This window comes from Rutidosis leptorrhynchoides, chromosome 2 (genome assembly GCF_046630445.1).
Source record: "Rutidosis leptorrhynchoides isolate AG116_Rl617_1_P2 chromosome 2, CSIRO_AGI_Rlap_v1, whole genome shotgun sequence".
NCBI classification, from domain to species: Eukaryota; Viridiplantae; Streptophyta; class Magnoliopsida; order Asterales; family Asteraceae; genus Rutidosis; species Rutidosis leptorrhynchoides.
Genome location: NC_092334.1, coordinates 97,860,407 through 97,880,169, shown reverse-complemented (window position 1 = coordinate 97,880,169; position 19,763 = coordinate 97,860,407). Strand labels below are relative to the sequence as shown.

At 32.4% G+C, this 19,763-nt stretch overlaps 1 long non-coding RNA gene across 1 annotated transcript in view; it reads right to left on the bottom strand.

Annotated features, from left to right (window-relative positions):
• Positions 1–269: 269 nt before the first annotated feature.
• The window catches only part of LOC139891206 (uncharacterized), a 34,234-nt gene continuing 14,740 nt past the window's right edge, over positions 270–19,763 (bottom strand). Inside the window, exon 3 of the long non-coding RNA XR_011773568.1 lies at positions 270–611. This is a non-coding gene — a long non-coding RNA (uncharacterized lncRNA). The remainder of the gene's footprint in view (positions 612–19,763) is intronic.

The window sequence follows — 19,763 nt, the reverse complement described above, 5'->3', positions numbered from 1 at the left end:
TGAAGTTGAATCATGCAAAACTATATCATCATTTTCCTAACAATATTGCCTAACTCACATTGTTTAGAACCCATTACAACAATAACCGCAACTCACCTCGTTTAGAAGTCCATACTAACAATAACATAAACCAATACCCAGATATATCAAATATATGCCAGGGCAGAAATACCAAATGTACTGGAGACTGTGGTCAAGAAAGTGTTGTATCAAATTGAAGTTGCTGAATTTCCATTATAACTGCAGGGGATAAATAATGAGTCAAAATATACGGGTTATCATTTTGCAAACAAAATTCATCTCCTTATAAACAAAAGTGTATGAATTATATACTATTAAAATTGAAAAACGTGATAACAAAAGGTTGTTCTGCAAACATCTGTTGGCACTTTAGCTTCTTGTGCCAAGAAGATTGACCCGTTATTGTCTAAATGAAATCTAAGTATCGAGTCAACTTCTAGGTATTTTAACAAACAAATTAAAATAAAAATGCACTTATCAACAACACCAGTAACCCGTATCATTCAATATTGTACCAATCTTACAAAGCAACTTCGATCCAAATGTATCATCTTCATCAACATCAATAGATCAAAATACTGTAGAATTACCTACAAATAAGTATACAAAACTGGATAAACTAAAAAATCTGGTTATCTGCACCAAACCACGTAAGATTTCCAACAATTACCATGCATCATTGATAATGCTAAAAACGAACATATATTTCATAGCATTATCCCTCAAGAAAGACAAGCTTTTAGTTGCAATTGTTCTATTTACAAGTGATATTCGTTTAAATAATAAAAGGTGAAGACAAAAGATAGATTCGACGAATTGAAGACGCAAATGACCAAAAAGCTCAAAAGTACAAATTACAATCAAAGTGGTTCCAATTATTGATGAGAAACGTCTCAAAATTACAAGAGTACAAGCCGCAAAACGCAAAATACAAGATATTAAATTGTATGCAAGGACGTTCGAAAATCCGAAACCGGGACCAGAGTCAACTCTCAACGCTCGACGTAACGGACTAAAAATTATAAGTCAACTATACACATGAATATAATATAATATTTAAATAATTCTATAAATTATTTTATATTATATTATTATTAAAAAACCGTCGGCAAGAAAGCAAACAAAGCAATGTGAGCTGGATCCTACCTCCATGCGATCGCATGCACTGTAGGCTTAATATCCATGCGATCGCATGGGCCACTTTTTGTGGCCACATGCCTATAAATTTCGCAGTTTTGAGCGAACTTAAACACATCTTTTTCTTCTTCATTCACTCAATGATATATATATATATATATATATATATATATATATATATATATATATATATATATATATATATATATATATATATATATATATATATATATATATATATATATATATATATTATAATTTTAATTTTAAATTCTAATAATAAGGGTATGTTAGCGAATATTGTAAGGGTGTAAGTCGAAATTCTGTCCGTGTAACGCTACGCTATTATTAATCATTGTAAGTTATGTTCAACCTTTTTAAATTAATGTCTCGTAGCTAAGTTATTATTATGCTTATTTAAGCCGAAGTAATCATGATGTTGGGCTAAAATATTAAGACGGGGTAATTGGGTTTTGTACCATAATTGGGGTTTGAACAAAAGAACGACACTTGTGGAAATTAGACTATGGGCTATTAATGGGCTTTATATTTGTTTAATTAAATGATAGTTTGTTAATTTAATATAAAGATTTACAATTGGACGTACCTATAAATAACCATATACACTCGATCGGACACGATGGGCGGGATATTTATAAGTACTAATAATCGTTCATTTAACCGAACGCAGGAATGGATTAATAGTTAATGGACTTATTAAAACAGGGGTGAATTATGTACAAGGACACTTGGCGTAATTGTTAACAAAGTATTAAAACCTTGGGTTACACGCAGTCGATATCCTGGTGTAATTATTAAACAAAGTATTAAGACCTTGTTACAGTTTAAATCCCCAATTAGTTAGAATATTTGACTTCGGATATAAGGATAATTTGACGAGGACACTCGCACTTTATATTTATGACTGATGGACTGTTATGGACAAAAACCAGACGGACATATTCAATATTCCAGGACAAAGAACAATTAGCCCAATGGTAATAAACTAAAATCAACACGTCAAACATCATGATTACGGAAGTTTAAATAAGCATAATTTATATATTTCATATTTAATTGCACTTTTAATTATCGCACTTTAATTTATTGTCATTTTATTTATCGTACTTTTTAATTATCGCAATTTCATATTTAATCGCACTTATATTTATCGCAATTTCATTATCGTCATTTACTTTACGCTTTAAAATTAAGTTATATTTATTTTTAATATTTTACATTAGGTTTTAACTGCGACTAAAGTTTTAAAATCGACAAACCAGTCATTAAACGGTAAAATCCCCCTTTTATAATAATAATACTACTTATATATATATTTATATTTTTACAAATATAGTTTTTTTATATAGCGTTAAACTTGGCTAAGATCCCTGTGGAACGAACTGGACTTACTAAAAACTACACTACTGTACGATTAGGTACACTGCCTATAAGTGTTGTAGCAAGGTTTAGGTATATCCACTCTATAAATAAATAAATAACTTGTGTAAAAATGTATCGTATTTAATAGTATTTCCTTGTAAAAATAATACTATTTCATATACCCCTCGCATAACATCAAGTATTTTTGGCGCCGTTGTCGGGGACACTAAAACGCCGAAAGCGCAACGCTATAATAAAAAAAAGATTTTTTATTTAGTTCTTTTTATAAAAATACGTTTTAATTATTAAAAATGCAAAAATTTAAAAAGAAAAGAAAAATAAAAATATATATTTTTAAGAGATTGATAAAAATATATAAAATTATAAATTTTCTATTTTTATTTTTAGTTTTTAACAATTAAGTTTTTATTTACTTTATATAAATATTCTATATATTTAAAACAGAAAAAAATAAAAAAAATAATAAATCGGCCCGAGAACTGTAGCAGTGATAGTGCTCTAAATGAACATATATTTAGTATCAATATCCTTCCGAAATGACAAGATTTTAGTTGTAATTGTTCCATATTCAAGTAATATTCGTTTATATTAAATAAGTGCGAAGACAAAAGGCGAAAACGAGATTTGAAGACGGAAAGGTCCAAAATGCTCAAATGTACAAGATACAATTAAAATGGTTCAAATTATTGATGAGGAACGTCTAAAAATAACAAGAGTACAAGTTATGAAACGCAAAGTACACGATATAAAATAGTACGCAAGGACGTCCGAAAATCCGGAACCGGGACCCGAGCCAAGAAGAAACGCCCGACGCAATGGACCAAAAATATCTAGACTACTATGCACATAAATATAATATAATATATAAATAATTATTAAAATTATTTATATTTTATATATATTTAATAAATATGTCGACGAACAAGAAGACAAAAGATATGTGAGCTGTCCAGCGTGGCCATGCGAGTCGCATGGCAAATAGGCATAAACCCATGCGAGTCGCATGAGGATCAGAATCAGCTCACATTCTATAAATTGCCAGTTTTTCGTTCGTTTTTAACACACCACACACATAATAATAATAATACTCTGTAATAAATAAATATATATATAATATATATAGTATAGTGTAGTTTTATATTAGATTAGTTCGGGTTATGTAAAGGTTATTTTACGGGTTTTAAAGTCAGAGCTCTGTCCGTGTAACACTACGCGATAAATAATCAATGTAAGCTATGTTCTTCTTTTTAAATTAATGTCTCGTACTTAAGTTATTATTATGCTTATTTGAGCCAAAGTAATCATGATGTTGGACTAAATATTAAAGACGGGGTTATTGGGCTTTGTACCTTAATTGGGGTTTGGACAAAAGAACGACACTTGTGGAAATTAGACTATGAGCTATTAATGGGCTTTATATTTGTTTAACTAAATGATAGTTTGTTAATGTTAATATAAAGATTTACAATTGGGCGTCCCTATAAATTACCATATACACTCGATCGGACACGATGAGCGGGGTATTTATATGTACGAATAATCGTTCATTTAACCGGACACGGGAATGGATTAATAGCCACTAGAATAATTAAAACAGGGGTGAAATTACATTCAAGGGTAATTGGTGTAATTGTTAACAAAGTAGTAAAACCTTGGTTTACACGCAGTCGATAACCTGGTGTATTCATTAAACAAAGTATTAAAACCTTGTTACAATTCGAATCCCCAATTAGTTGGAATATTTAACTTCGGGTATAATAATAATTTGACGAGGGCACTCGCATTTTATATTTATGACTGATGGACTGTTATGGACAAAACCAGACGGACATATTAAATAATCCAGGACAAAGGACAATTAACCCATGGGCATAAAACTAAAATCAACACGTCAAACATCATGATTATGGAAGTTTAAATAAGCATAATCCCTTTTATTTCATATTTAATTGCACTTTTAATTTTCCCACTTTAATTTCTGTCATTTTAATTATCGTCATTTACTTTACTCTTTAAATTAAGTTTTTAGTTATTTTTAATATTTTGCATTAGCTTTTAATTGTGACTTTAAAATATAAAATCGACAAACCGGTCATTAAACGGTAAAACCCCCCTTTTTATATTTATATTTATATATTGTTATATAAAAATAAAGTGTTTCATAAGCCCGTCTCCTTGTGGAACGAACCGGACTTACTAAAAACTATACTACTTCGCGACTAGGTACACTGCCTATTGTGTTGTAGCAAGGTTTTGGTATATCCATTTTGTAAATATTTAATTAAAACTTGTTAAATTTTGTAGCATTCCGTATTAAAAATATAGTATATTTCGTAACCCCACGCTACGACATCAAGTTTTTGGCGCCGCTGCCGGGGAGTCGGCAAAACATTATTTATGATTTTTAGAAAAACAATATAAAAAAAAAAAAAAAAAAAAATTCTATTAAAACCGAAAAAAAATATATATATTAAAATCTATTTTTAAGTTTTTATTATTTATAAAATTATTAAGTCTTTTTATTTTATTTTAGTTTTTAAAAATTAAGTTTTTATTTAAATTATATGTTTATAAATATCTTATTTTTTTAAAACAGAAAATAAAATAAATATAAATATAATACAAACTGAACCTGTTGTTTGAACCCCCACTTGAACCGGCTCAGCAGGTCATGCGACTCGCATGACCTGTTCCCCTGATTCCATGCGAGTCGCATGGAGGAGTCTGACAGGCCACATGTTAACCTAAAATCGCATTAATTACACGTATTTTATTATTATTATTATCTAAAACCCTAATCTATTATTAATTATTATATTTAGCTTTTAGATTAATTAAATTATTATTACTTATTATTAGTTTATTAAATTTATAAATTAATACTTTTATAATATATAAATATAAAAATAATATTTTTATAAAAATAAATAATTTTTATAACTTTTTATTAACTTTTATATTTTGTATCTTTTTATCGTTTAGCGTAATTTTTGTATTTTTATCGTTCGTATTAGTTTTAAATTTAGTATTTTGCCGTAGCTTATTTTTATTCCTAGATTTTTAGGCTTTGCCGTAAAATCTCTTAAGTGCTTTTTCTTTAGATTAAGATTTAGGTGCTATAGAATTTTGCGACGCCGTTTTTCGCTTTAGTTTTAAATAGATTTTAGTGCCTTTAAGTAATTGCGGATTTCCTATAGAATTGCTTCTAAGCCTTAATACCTTTAGGCACAACTTTTTATATTTAGTTTTTAGACTTTTAAGTTCCGACGTTTTATTTTCTTATTTTTATTTTTCGACGCCTATTTTTCTACCTTTTTATTTTTTCGACACTTTTCGACGCGCAATCTATTTCTTTCTTATTTCTCGACGCTTTAGTTTTCTAGGACTTAGAAATTTTCTCTACTTCTTATCTAATTCTCAAACGGGAAGAAAAATTATTTAAGTGGTTAAATTAATGGACGTTGACATTTTTCTGGTTCGTAGTAATAGTTGGATTTGTTAGTGGCTAGTTGTGGGCTTCCGATTTAAAGGGTCCTGGCTACCTGCTGCATCTTTTGGCTATTCGAAACGTGGGCAAAAATCAGAAAAGTCTATTAATTGGACAACTTAGATAAGTTTTTCTATTTTTTTTATAACTAATAGGATAATTCGTGAATGCACCACATTGTAGCTAAAATTTGGCCATCGCAATAAAATGGAAAAATTTGAAAACAAAGCCTTGGAAACTCTTTTTGAACTCCGAAATCAATTAAATCAATACTCTCAAATGAGTGTTGATGACAATTCGGTCAGTCAATCTTGGATCGCGAACGACGAAACAATAACTGGTTGTGAAATCTGTGGAGATTATCACTCAACATGGGAATGTTACTATTATGTTCCTATAGAAAATTACGTACCCACAGAACCTGAATGGAGCGATTACGAAGAACGCAATTCAAACTGGGATTATTCCCAAGAATTTATCGAAACTCAACAACCAGAAGACGAGGAAAATTACGTGTCCGAAAATTCTTTAGATCATATGAAAATCAAACTCGAAGAACTCGATGCTCAAAATGAACAAATGAGCGAGTTTGTAAACCGGCAAGCTGAAACTCTATCAGACTACACACCTGTTGATCTGAGGAGTATTGTGCAAGAAAATCTCATATCATCGAATTTTGATGAATTCGAGAGCTCCGAAATCACCAACTATCCCGATGATACTTTTTATTCAGTTTTACCAATTTCACAACATATCGACACATTAGCCTCTACCGACGAAATCATCGATCCACCAATGGATGAAGAAGAAGTAAGGGTGACAAATTGGTACTCTTGGGAAAACGATAACGTTGAAAATTTTACCCCCGAGACCAAAGTGGTGGGACCGATAAGTACCATTAATGAAGAAGAATCTACTTCGATCCCAAAATTCACCATTCCACAACCTTCCAACCCAATATTCTCAATAGACAAATCATCTACCGAAGATGAACTAAGAACTGTAATAGATAATGACACCTCAAATTTTACCCAAATGGGTAATAGAGGTGAAAACTTTGATCCCGAGAATGAACGGAAGGAAATGTTAAGAATTGACCACCCTATAGGAATATGTATGTCAGTATATAACGATCCATTTGACCAAGAAACAGAAAAGAGACATATCCATTTACTAAAAGCTACACTTAAAAAAGAATTAAGTAGTGACGTTCGGGTGAGTCTAAACTTTAAACCCATTGATATATTATACACCACCCGAGATATAAATAACTGGCTCACTATTTTAATTCGTGGAACTTATTCCACCGACTTCACATATCGTCAGCTAAAGTGTAGGGAAGTCTAACCCCACTTAACGTTAAATTAGGGGTTCGGGTTAGTGCATAACTCGTTAATAAACATGCATAATAAATTAGGGTAAAAGATGCATTTTCAAAGATTAGCAAACAGTTCAGAAAAGCAACCATTTTTGAAGAAAAACATGTGTGATAATACAAGAAGGAATGAACGATGAGGCGCGCCATCTATCATTCGACGAGCTTTGTAAGTACAAACTAGGTAATCTTAATCACTTTTCTACACTAATCACTCTCATGAATTTATAATTATAGTCTGATTTCATGCAAATGAGGGCATTGCATGATCTCAAGTGTGGGGAAGGGTTATAAATTCTCTCGGGTTTACACTTAGTTTATTTGCCAAATTTTGTGAAAATTTGAAAAATTTTCAATTAAATGAAGTCAAAATCATGTTTATACATATTTATGAACGATGAAAACTAGGTGTTAATACCGAAATTATCGTTACCTTAAAAAGGACATAAATTGAGAAACAACCCAAAACGCTTGAATTCATTTAAGAATGGAATAGAAGAGAATAAAAAGGCAAAGAAATAAACTAAGTGTGGGGAGAATGTACCAAGTTATTCAATTAAAAATTATCTATCACATGTTTCTGTAAAGTTATTGCAGGTGCTTTTGTTTTGAACTAAATTAATAGTTTTACCCGGTTTATTGTGATACTTTTGAAAGAAAGATGGATCTACACGATGAATCAATTCCATCATTAGAAGGAAGTAAAGTCTTCCGAAAAAGACACGCGCTTCTTGATTTAGGTCATGAAGTTGTCGTCCAGACCAGCTGTAGGTTGACGAAAAATCTAGAAAAGTCATCACTAAAATCGGCTGGAAATCCACGGACCTCAGCATCAAACAGGGTCGCCAAGTGGTCAGATTTATCCTAACCATGAGAAGGATTTATCTCGTACAATGGGGGGGCACCGTGCAAATTAGCTTGATAAGACTAATGAATCAGATCCCCAGAAAGGATAATCTCCTTAAAGATTAAAAATCAGCTTTTAAGACTGATATTACTCAATCCTTGAGATTGACCTTAAAGATTGAGAATTCAAACTCATGGAATTCAATGATATCTAAACTCGAGCTTGAACGAGAAAATATTTTGATCAAAAATACAAACCGATTTGTTTTCTGAAAATCCATTTTCAATGCGTTCATTACCATTGAACGTTAAATCCTAGGAATTCACCTGGAATTCATTAGGTCACCTGAACCAAATCGGGTGTCAACCGTAAGAACGGTGGTTGCATAGCATGGTCGGAGACAGGACCTTGTGCCAGACCGAAAAATCATAGGATGATCTTTACTATTGCTCCTACCAAGGATAGTACTAGCATCTGACACGTAATTAGACCATGAACAAATGCATGTCACGGGACATTGCCTTAACAGTTTCTTGTTCATCGCTTTCCTTTACAACCGGACGGTAGTTTACCGAAAGGTAATATACGGAACAAGTAAACTGGATGTGTGCTTTCCGATACCGGGATAGCAGTGGATTACACGAACCTAAAAGTTTTTAGCCAAAATATTGATCCACAAATATATTTTGCAACACCGATGGTGGGTCAAATCAGAAAACTTGTCTAGGGTAAAAGCTAGAATGAATTTTCAAAAGATCAAATGTTTTCATAAAGATCCAATTTCCTTAAGGATCTAAATTTTTATAGTCATGTGGGACTGTAAACCGCCTTTCAAATGTGCACTTTGCTTTGGAAACCGAAAGTAAATCGGCTATTTGATTGCCAGTGTCGTTGACCTAAACCCGAGGCAACTATAAAAGACACACCCACCTTTAACCACATCGTTACTATCATTGTTTATACCGCTCTATCAAAATCACTGATGTACAAAGTGTGAAGAATAAAGAAGTGATTCGTATGTTTTTATTTCAAGACTATATTGCTTGAGGACAAGCAACGTTCAAGTGTGGGGATATTTGATAGTGCTCTAAATGAACATATATTTAGTATCAATATCCTTCCGAAATGACAAGATTTTAGTTGTAATTGTTCCATATTCAAGTAATATTCGTTTATATTAAATAAGTGCGAAGACAAAAGGCGAAAACCAGATTTGAAGACGGAAAGGTCCAAAATGCTCAAATGTACAAGATACAATTAAAATGGTTCAAATTATTGATGAGGAACGTCTAAAAATAACAAGAGTACAAGTTATGAAACGCAAAGTACACGATATAAAATAGTACGCAAGGACGTCCGAAAATCCGGAACCGGGACCCGAGCCAAGAAGAAACGCCCGACGCAATGGACCAAAAATATCTAGTCTACTATGCACATAAATATAATATAATATATAAATAATTATTAAAATTATTTATATTTTATATATATTTAATAAATATGTCGACGAACAAGAAGACAAAAGATATGTGAGCTGTCCAGCGTGGCCATGCGAGTCGCATGGCAAATAGGCATAAACCCATGCGAGTCGCATGAGGATCAGAATCAGCTCACATTCTATAAATTGCCAGTTTTTCGTTCGTTTTTAACACACCACACACATAATAATAATAATACTCTGTAATAAATAAATATATATATAATATATATAGTATAGTGTAGTTTTATATTAGATTAGTTCGGGTTATGTAAAGGTTATTTTACGGGTTTTAAAGTCAGAGCTCTGTCCGTGTAACACTACGCGATAAATAATCAATGTAAGCTATGTTCTTCTTTTTAAATTAATGTCTCGTACTTAAGTTATTATTATGCTTATTTGAGCCAAAGTAATCATGATGTTGGACTAAATATTAAAGACGGGGTTATTGGGCTTTGTACCTTAATTGGGGTTTGGACAAAAGAACGACACTTGTGGAAATTAGACTATGAGCTATTAATGGGCTTTATATTTGTTTAACTAAATGATAGTTTGTTAATGTTAATATAAAGATTTACAATTGGGCGTCCCTATAAATTACCATATACACTCGATCGGACACGATGAGCGGGGTATTTATATGTACGAATAATCGTTCATTTAACCGGACACGGGAATGGATTAATAGCCACTAGAATAATTAAAACAGGGGTGAAATTACATTCAAGGGTAATTGGTGTAATTGTTAACAAAGTAGTAAAACCTTGGTTTACACGCAGTCGATAACCTGGTGTATTCATTAAACAAAGTATTAAAACCTTGTTACAATTCGAATCCCCAATTAGTTGGAATATTTAACTTCGGGTATAATAATAATTTGACGAGGGCACTCGCATTTTATATTTATGACTGATGGACTGTTATGGACAAAAACCAGACGAACATATTAAATAATCCAGGACAAAGGACAATTAACCCATGGGCATAAAACTAAAATCAACACGTCAAACATCATGATTATGGAAGTTTAAATAAGCATAATCCCTTTTATTTCATATTTAATTGCACTTTTAATTTTCCCACTTTAATTTCTGTCATTTTAATTATCGTCATTTACTTTACTCTTTAAATTAAGTTTTTAGTTATTTTTAATATTTTGCATTAGCTTTTAATTGTGACTTTAAAATATAAAATCGACAAACCGGTCATTAAACGGTAAAACCCCCCTTTTTATATTTATATTTATATATTGTTATATAAAAATAAAGTGTTTCATAAGCCCGTCTCCCTGTGGAACGAACCGGACTTACTAAAAACTATACTACTTCGCGACTAGGTACACTGCCTATTGTGTTGTAGCAAGGTTTTGGTATATCCATTTTGTAAATATTTAATTAAAACTTGTTAAATTTTGTAGCATTCCGTATTAAAAATATAGTATATTTCGTAACCCCACGCTACGACATCAAGCAGCCCAGCTCCTGGCCCGAAACCCTAATCCATGCGACCACATGGATTTAAAACGCACAGACCATGCGATCGCATGACTGGCCCTGACACGCCAGGTTTGACCTACAACAGCATTAATTACGGGGTAATTATTATTATTATTATTAATTAAAACCCTAATTAGGGTTAGTGTATTTAATTATTTTTTATTTTAGTTTTAGTATTTAATTTGTATTATTTTGTTTAATTAGTTTTATTAAAATTAAAAAAAGTAATACTTTTATAATTTATAAATAAATAATATAAAAATAATATTTTTATAAAAATTGTACTTTTTACAACTTCAAGTTTATTTTTATATTTTGTATATTTTTATTTGTTTTAGCGTAATATTTGTATTTTTCGCTCGTAATTAGTTTTAAGTCATAGTTTTTGCCGTAGTTATTTTTATTTCTTGATTCTTAGGCTTTGCCGTAAAATCCCTTAAGTGCTTTTTCTTTAGACTAAGATTTAGGTGCTTTAGAATTTTGCGACGCCGTTTTTATATTTTAGTACCTTTTTAAGTTATTGCCATTTGGGATATAATATTCCTTTTAAGCTTTAATACCTTCAGACGCAACTTTTAATTTTTAGTTTTTAGACTTTGTAAGTGTCGACGCGCTACTTTCTTATTTTTCGCCGCTCTAATTTTTAGGACATAGAATTTTCTATTTCTTCTCTAAAATTTCTTTAAATTTCGACGAAAAATTATTTTAAGTGATTAAATTGATAGACATCCAAAATTTTCTGCTTCGTAGTAATAGTTGAATTTGTTAGTGGCTGAGTTGTGAGCTTCCGATTTAAAGGGTTCTGGCTCCCTACTACATATATTGGCTATTCGAAACGTGGGCAAAAGCAGAAAAATCTATTAATTGGATAACTTATATAATTTTTCTTTCTTTTTAAAAACTAATAGGATATTCAGTGAATGCACCGAGCAAAACGTTCACCACCTTTTATACGTTCTCCACCTGTAACTCGATCAAGACATCTAGCCAATATTGTCGCCGTTGATTTTTCTTTAGAATCGTCATCAAGTCGACCAAGTACTCCAATTCAAATTTCCGATAATCCATTTTTTGAACCCGACCTCACAATTGAGAATCCGGAGGATATTCAGGAACAATTCAGAGATCCTGAACCACTAATCTTTCCTCCGGAACCACCAATCATTCAAACAGAAATTGTCGAGGAACAACCCATTAAATCAGAATCCTCTAGTGATTCAGATTAAACAAATTCAATCATGGAAAATCTGGAACCTCTAAGTATGGAAGACCGAATGTGAGCTAAACGCACTGGCCAAGGTCACGCAATTACTCAACCAGACATTAATGCGCAAGATTATGAAATCAAAGGACAAATCCTACACATGGTGACTAATCAATGTAAATTTAGTGGTGCGCCGAAGGAAGATCCAAATGAACATCTTCGTACCTTTAATAGGATCTGTACACTATTTAAAATCCGAGAAGTGGAGGATGAACAGATATATCTCATGTTATTTCCCTGGACTTTAAAGGGAGAAGCCAAAGATTGGTTGGAATCGTTACCTGAAGGGGCGATTGATACATGGGACGTTTTAGTTGAAAAATTTCTTAAACAATTCTTTCCGGCATCTAAAGCCGTGAGACTTCAAGGAGAAATTGTTACGTTCACACAAAAGCCAAATGAATCTCTGTATGAGGCGTGGACAAGATTTGGAAAGTTATTAAGAGGATGTCCGCAACATGGTTTAGACACTTGTCAAATAGTACAAATATTCTACCAAGCATGCGACATAACTACAAGAAAAGACATAGATATAGCAGCTGGTGGTTCCATTATGAAGAAAACCGCAACTGACGCTTATAAAATTATTGATAACACTGCTTCCCACTCACATGAGTGGCACCAAGATAAAGATATCGTTAGATCTTCTAAAGCAGCTAGAGCCGATTCTAGCCATGACTTAGATTCCATTTCTGCAAAGATAGATGCTTTTGAGAGACGAATGCAAAAAATGACTAAAGATATTCCCTCAATAAGAATTAGTTGTGAGCAGTGTGGAGGCCACATTTGACAAAAGATTGTCTCAGTATTGAACAAACAATGGAACAAAGAGAGAATGTTTCATATCTAAACCAAAGGCCTGGAAATAATTATCAAAATAATTATCAACCGACAAGACCAATCTACAATCAAAACCAGAATTATAACCGAAATGTTCCATACAATAACCAACAAGGTCTTAGCAACCAACAAGTACCCAATAATACTTACAATCAGCAAAGACCTATTTTTCAAAACAAACCACCACAAACCGATGATAAAAAAGCCAAATTTTGAAGATATGATGTCGAAGCTAGTTGAATCTCAAACGCAGTTTTTCACATCTCAGAAACAAACCAATGAACAAAATGCTCAAGCATTTAGAAATCAACAAGCTTCTATTCAAAATTTGGAACAAGAAGTAAGTAACCTAGCAAGGTTAATAGGTGAAAGAAAACCGAGAATTCTACCTAGTGATGCAAATGCTAACCCCCGGAATGAAACAGCTAAAGCCATTACCACGAGAAGTGGTATTACACTTAAACCACCTGAAATACCTGTAATTTCTGATGAAGCTATTCCTACTCCACAAGAACCACAACTTGAGCAAGATAAGGAAAAAGAACCGGTAGTTGGAAAAGTTAATGAAGATAACACAGTTAAGGCTAAACCTTATGTTAAACCATACCAACCACCACTTCCTTACCCGAGTAAAATGAGAAAAGAGAGACTTGAAGTCGAGCAATCCAAATTCTTGGATATGTTTAAACAAATAAATGTCAATCTTTCTTTCATTGATGTGATTTCAGGAATGCCTAGATATGCTAAATTTTTGAAAGATCTAATCACAAATAGAAAGAAAATGGAAGAACTCTCGGCTGTTACAATGAATGCTAATTGTTCTGCAGTGCTGTTGAATAAGATACCAGAAAAACTCTCTGATCCAGGAAGTTTCACAATTCCATGTTTTCTGGGTAGTCTTAGTTCAATAGAAGCATTGTCAGACTTAGGTGGTAGTATAAATCTAATGCCGTATTCACTATACGGTAAACTAGACCTTGGAGAATTGAAACCAACACGAATAAGCATACAACTAGCCGATCGATCAGTAAAATATCCTAGAGGGATAATGGAGAACATGCTAGTTAAAGTTGGTACTTTAGTATTTCCAGTAGATTTTGTTATTCTGGATATGGAAGAAGATTCTCGAGTTCCTCTCATATTAGGAAGACCATTCTTAAACACGGCTAAAGCAATAATAGACGTGTTTGGTAAGAAACTGACCCTGAGTATAGAGGACGAGAGTGTTACCTTTTCTGTTGATAGAGCCATGCAACAACCGCAATCTGCAGATGATACATGTTATTATATTCAAACTATAGATTCACATGCAGAATTGTTAGAAGACTTTTCAGAATTACAAGGAACAGGAGAATGTTCTTTAGGAGAAGGAACTGAACCAATTGATGAAACTAAAATGTTAACCACACTTATGGCTAATGGATATGAACCAACAACAGAAGAAATTCAAATGCTAAAAGAAGAAGACAGATATCGATACAAATCATCGATAGAAGAACCACCGACATTAGAGTTAAAGCCACTTCCAAACCATTTGGAATACGCTTATTTACATGGTGAATCTGAATTACCTGTAATAATATCGTCTTCTCTTACTAAAAATGAAAAATCTCAACTCATTTCTGTGCTAAAAGCTCATAAACCAGCTATTGCATGGAAGATTCATGATATTAAAGGCATAAGTCCTTCGTATTGCACACATAAAATCCTTATGGAAGAAGGTCATAAAATGTATGTGCAACGCCAACGAAGACTAAATCCTAATATGCAAGATGTTGTTAAGAAAGAAATTATTAAACTGCTAGATGCAGGTTTAATTTATCCAATCTCTGATAGTCCATGGGTAAGCCCAGTTCAATGCGTGCCTAAGAAGGGTGGCATGACTGTCACCACAAATGAGAAAAATGAGCTTATTCCTACTAGGACTGTAACAGGATGGCGTGTTTGTATTGATTATAGAAAATTAAATGACGCCACCAGAAAAGATCACTTTCCCTTACCTTTCATTGATCAAATGTTGGAAAGATTAGCCGAAAATAGTTACTATTGTTTTCTTGATGGTTTCTCCGGATATTTTCAAATTCCAATAGCACCCGAGGATCAAGAGAAAAGTACGTTCACGTGCCCTTATGGTACTTTTGCTTACAAACGCATGCCATTTGGACTTTGCAACGCCCCTGCAACCTTTCAAAGGTGCATGATGGCGATTTTTCATGACATGATAGAAGAATGCATGGAAGTTTTCATGTATGACTTTTCAGTCTTCGGTGATACATTTGAATCATGTCTAGTTAATCTTGAACGAATGCTTATTAGATGCGAACAATCAAATCTAGTTCTTAATTGGGAGAAATGCCATTTCATGGTTAAAGAAGGCATCGTTCTTGGTCATAAAATTTCAAAGGAAGGAATTGAAGTGGATAGAGCTAAAGTAGATGTAATTGCTAAACTTTCACATCCCACCAATGTTAGAGGAGTTAGGAGTTTTCTAGGGCATGCCGGTTTTTACCGACGTTTCATAAAAGATTTTTCTAAAATTGCCACTCCTATGAATAAACTCCTAGAAAAGGATGCTCCATTCATCTTTTCAGATGAATGTATCAAATCTTTTAATATTCTTAAAGAAAAACTCACTAATGCGCCAATCATGATAACTCCAAATTGGAATCTACCGTTTGAACTTATGTGCGATGCAAGTGATTTTGCAATGGGAGCCGTTTTAGGACAAAGGATTGAAAAACGATTTCAACCTATTTATTATGCTAGTAAGACGTTACAAGGAGCACAAACAAATTACACAACTACTGAAAAAGAACTCCTTGCTATTGTCTTTGCTTTTGACAAATTTCGTTCATATCTCGTTCTAGCTAAAACGGTGGTCTATACCGATCATTCTGCTCTTAGATACCTATTTTCGAAACAAGATGCTAAACCAAGATTAATCCGTTGGATCTTACTCTTACAAGAGTTTGATATTGAGATTCGAGATAAAAAGGGAGCAGAAAATCTCGCCGCTGATCATCTTTCTCGTCTTGAAAATCCTGAATTAGAAGTTCTAAATGAATCAGCCATACAAGACAACTTTCCTGATAAATATCTATTGAAGATAGATTATAGTGAAATTCCATGGTTTGCAGACTATGCAAACTACTTAGTATGTGGATTCCTTGAAAAAGGATTGTCGTACCAAAAACAAAAGAAATTCTTTAGTGATATAAAATACTATTTCTGGGAAGATCCACATTTGTTTAAAAGTTGTCCCGATGGAATAATACGCCGGTGCATATTCGGAGATGAAGCTAGTAAAATCTTAAACCATTGTCACACAGGACCAACAGGAGGGCATTATGGGCCTCAACTTACAGCAAGAAAAGTTTACGATGCTGGATTCTATTGGCCTACAATTTTTAAAGACGCACACCTTCTTTGCAAATCCTGTGATGCTTGTCAAAGGGCCGGAAAAATAAATCAACGTGATGAAATGCCACAAAATGTCATTCAAGTATGTGAAGTATTTGACATTTGGGGTATTGACTTTATGGGTCCATTTACAAAATCTCATAATAATCTCTACATTCTCGTTGCCATTGATTGTGTATCTAAATGGGCGGAAGCACAAGCTCTCCCGACTAACGATGCACGAGTTGTAGTCAACTTTTTAAAACATCTTTTTGCTATGTTCGGAACACCGAAAGCTTTAGTAAGTGATCGGGGTACTCATTTCTGTAACAATCAACTTGAGAAAGTTCTCAAAAGATATCGAGTAACTCATAAAATCTCCGCTGCTTATCATCCACAAACAAGTGGACAAGTTGAAAATACCAACCGAGCTTTAAAACGTATTCTAGAGAAAACCGTAGGATCAAATCCGAAGGAATGGTCCATGGAATTGGAGGATGAACTCTGGGCTTTTAGAACAGCCTACAAAACTCCAATTGGAACCACACCTTTTAGACTCGTTTATGGAAAAGCATGTCATCTTTCAGTAGAAATTGAACACAAAGCATTTTGGGCTTTGAAGACATGTAATCTTGATTTACATGAAGCTGGACGTCTACGGTTAAGTCAACTAAACGAATTAGAAGAATTAAGACATGAAGCATATGAAAATTCGTTGATCTATAAAGAAAGAACGAAGAAATGACATGATAAAAGAATCAGAAGTTCAAAAGAATTTAAAGAAGGAGACAAAATTCTTCTTTTCAATTCACGATTCAAGTTATTTCCTGGAAAATTGAAATCAAGATGGTTTGGATCATTTATAGTCAAAAGAGTTTTCCCATACGGAATAGTAGAATTAATAAATTCAAATGGGATTGAATTTAAGGTTAATGGTCACAGAGTTAAACATTACATAGATAATCCAATGGAAGTTGAAAATGAAGTTAATCACAATTTCGACACCACATCTAACTAAGTGTGAGAAGGTTCGAATCTTTTTAGGGTAATATGTATTTCTGTTAGAGTTAGATATTCTGTTTTCGTATAGTTTTTGAGAATGGAATCTGAATGGTCTTTCCCTAGCAGACCCTAAAGAACTAGTCTTCTCTCCCCATTCTGAATTTTTATTTTTTTTAGGTTTTACGAGATGAAGAATTCCTTTGATCTGAACCATGGTCTAATGATACATGCTTTGATTACTAAACGTAATAATTACACACTTCCGAGTGACCTGATGTCAGTAATAAGAAGCAGATGTGACGAAGTAAGGAAAGAACTTAGGAAAGATCATCATAAGATACATTTTGGTAAAGAAAAATCAAAATCCGCAACGAAAAGAAGAGCACGACACCTTGAAAGATGTTATAAATGCAGAAAATGGTTACACGAAGGTAAATGTTCAAATAATCAAACATATTCAAATACCGAATTTGTTACTCTATGCAGAGAAGGACCGTTTATATGTTTAGAAGAAAAGATATTAAAGATTCGAGGTTATGCTTACGTAGCTATGGAGAACCAAATCACACGACTCTCCTATGAGTCAGCTAAAGCAGGTCTCTGAGAATTCTATCTCATAAGTAAGTATGTACAGTTTTTATTTTTATTTTATTGCTTTTAACCTTTTGATAATAAACGCTAAATCGTTCGCAATAAAGTATTAAATTGGTATTCAATAAAATTAGGTTTTGCGACCGAAATTATTGATATCATACAAAAAATTTATTACATCACTGCGAAATTTACTGTTTATTCTTAAGGTATAAATATCTTTAATCAATCAACTCAAAATATTTCAAAAATTCGTCAGGAGTAAAACTAGGTTATGGAGCCGAAATTACTTTATCGAAAAGAGGGGCGTATATTTTTGATAATATTTAATTGATTAAAGTGGGATAAAAGACCAAAAAGATTTTTAATTTTATTTTTACTTTATTTTTAAAATTAATATTAAATTATTAATTGTAAATTTTTTTTAAAATAAATATATTTAAGTTGTAAATATTTGAAAAATTAATATTTTTAATATAAGTTTGTATGTATAAAAACAAAAATATATTATAAGTTTGGTGTGAATTTTAAAATATTAATAATATGAATTTTTAATTTTATGCATTTTAAATTTAAGTTTGGTGTAAATTTAAAAACAAAAATTTACTTTATTTCACTAAGTTAAAAATATGATTTTTAAAATTCGTCTTGAGTTAAAAACTAGGTCGTTGAATCGAAATTGCTCTACCCAAGGGAGGGACGAGAACTTTTATTATCATTATTTTTAATCTTATTGAATTAAAGTATGCCAAAAACATTTAAAAAACCCAAAAATCTTTGCTTTTAAAACTGCGTTTAAAAAAAAAATGACAAATTTTAAAATTTTTGTCGAGGGACGGACTAGGACAACGATCCGAAACGCCCTCATCCTAAAAAAACAAAATTTTAATTTTTAATTAATTATATGTTTTATTAGTATAAGGTTTTTATATATAAAAAAAAAATACAGACCCCCCATGCGATCGCTTGGGAATTGCACAGCAAAGCCATGCGATCGCATGGCCCCCAAAAACTGGTCAGGAGCATAAAGCTCATCGACCTGCTGCTGCTGCTCCACATTTTACACACACACATACACGAGCATATACACATATTATCACCAAAAAATCACCATTTTTCACCCAAATTTCACCAAATTTCATCCTACAATCCATTACAATCATGCCTAGGTTCGGATTTTTCAACAAAAAGGTAAAAATTACACCCCTAAACTCTCAAATTTTCTAGTTTTTGTGATATTTAACAATATTTTACCTAATTTAATTTTGTTAATTTCTAGTGTAATTAGTGTTAAATTGTTAGTATATTATGCATGTATAACCTAGATTGATGCTATTTAACATGATTTGAAGCCAAAAACTTCAAAATTTTTAGAAATCTTGGGTTTGTGTTCTTGAACAATTTGGGGCTTTTTGATATAAAC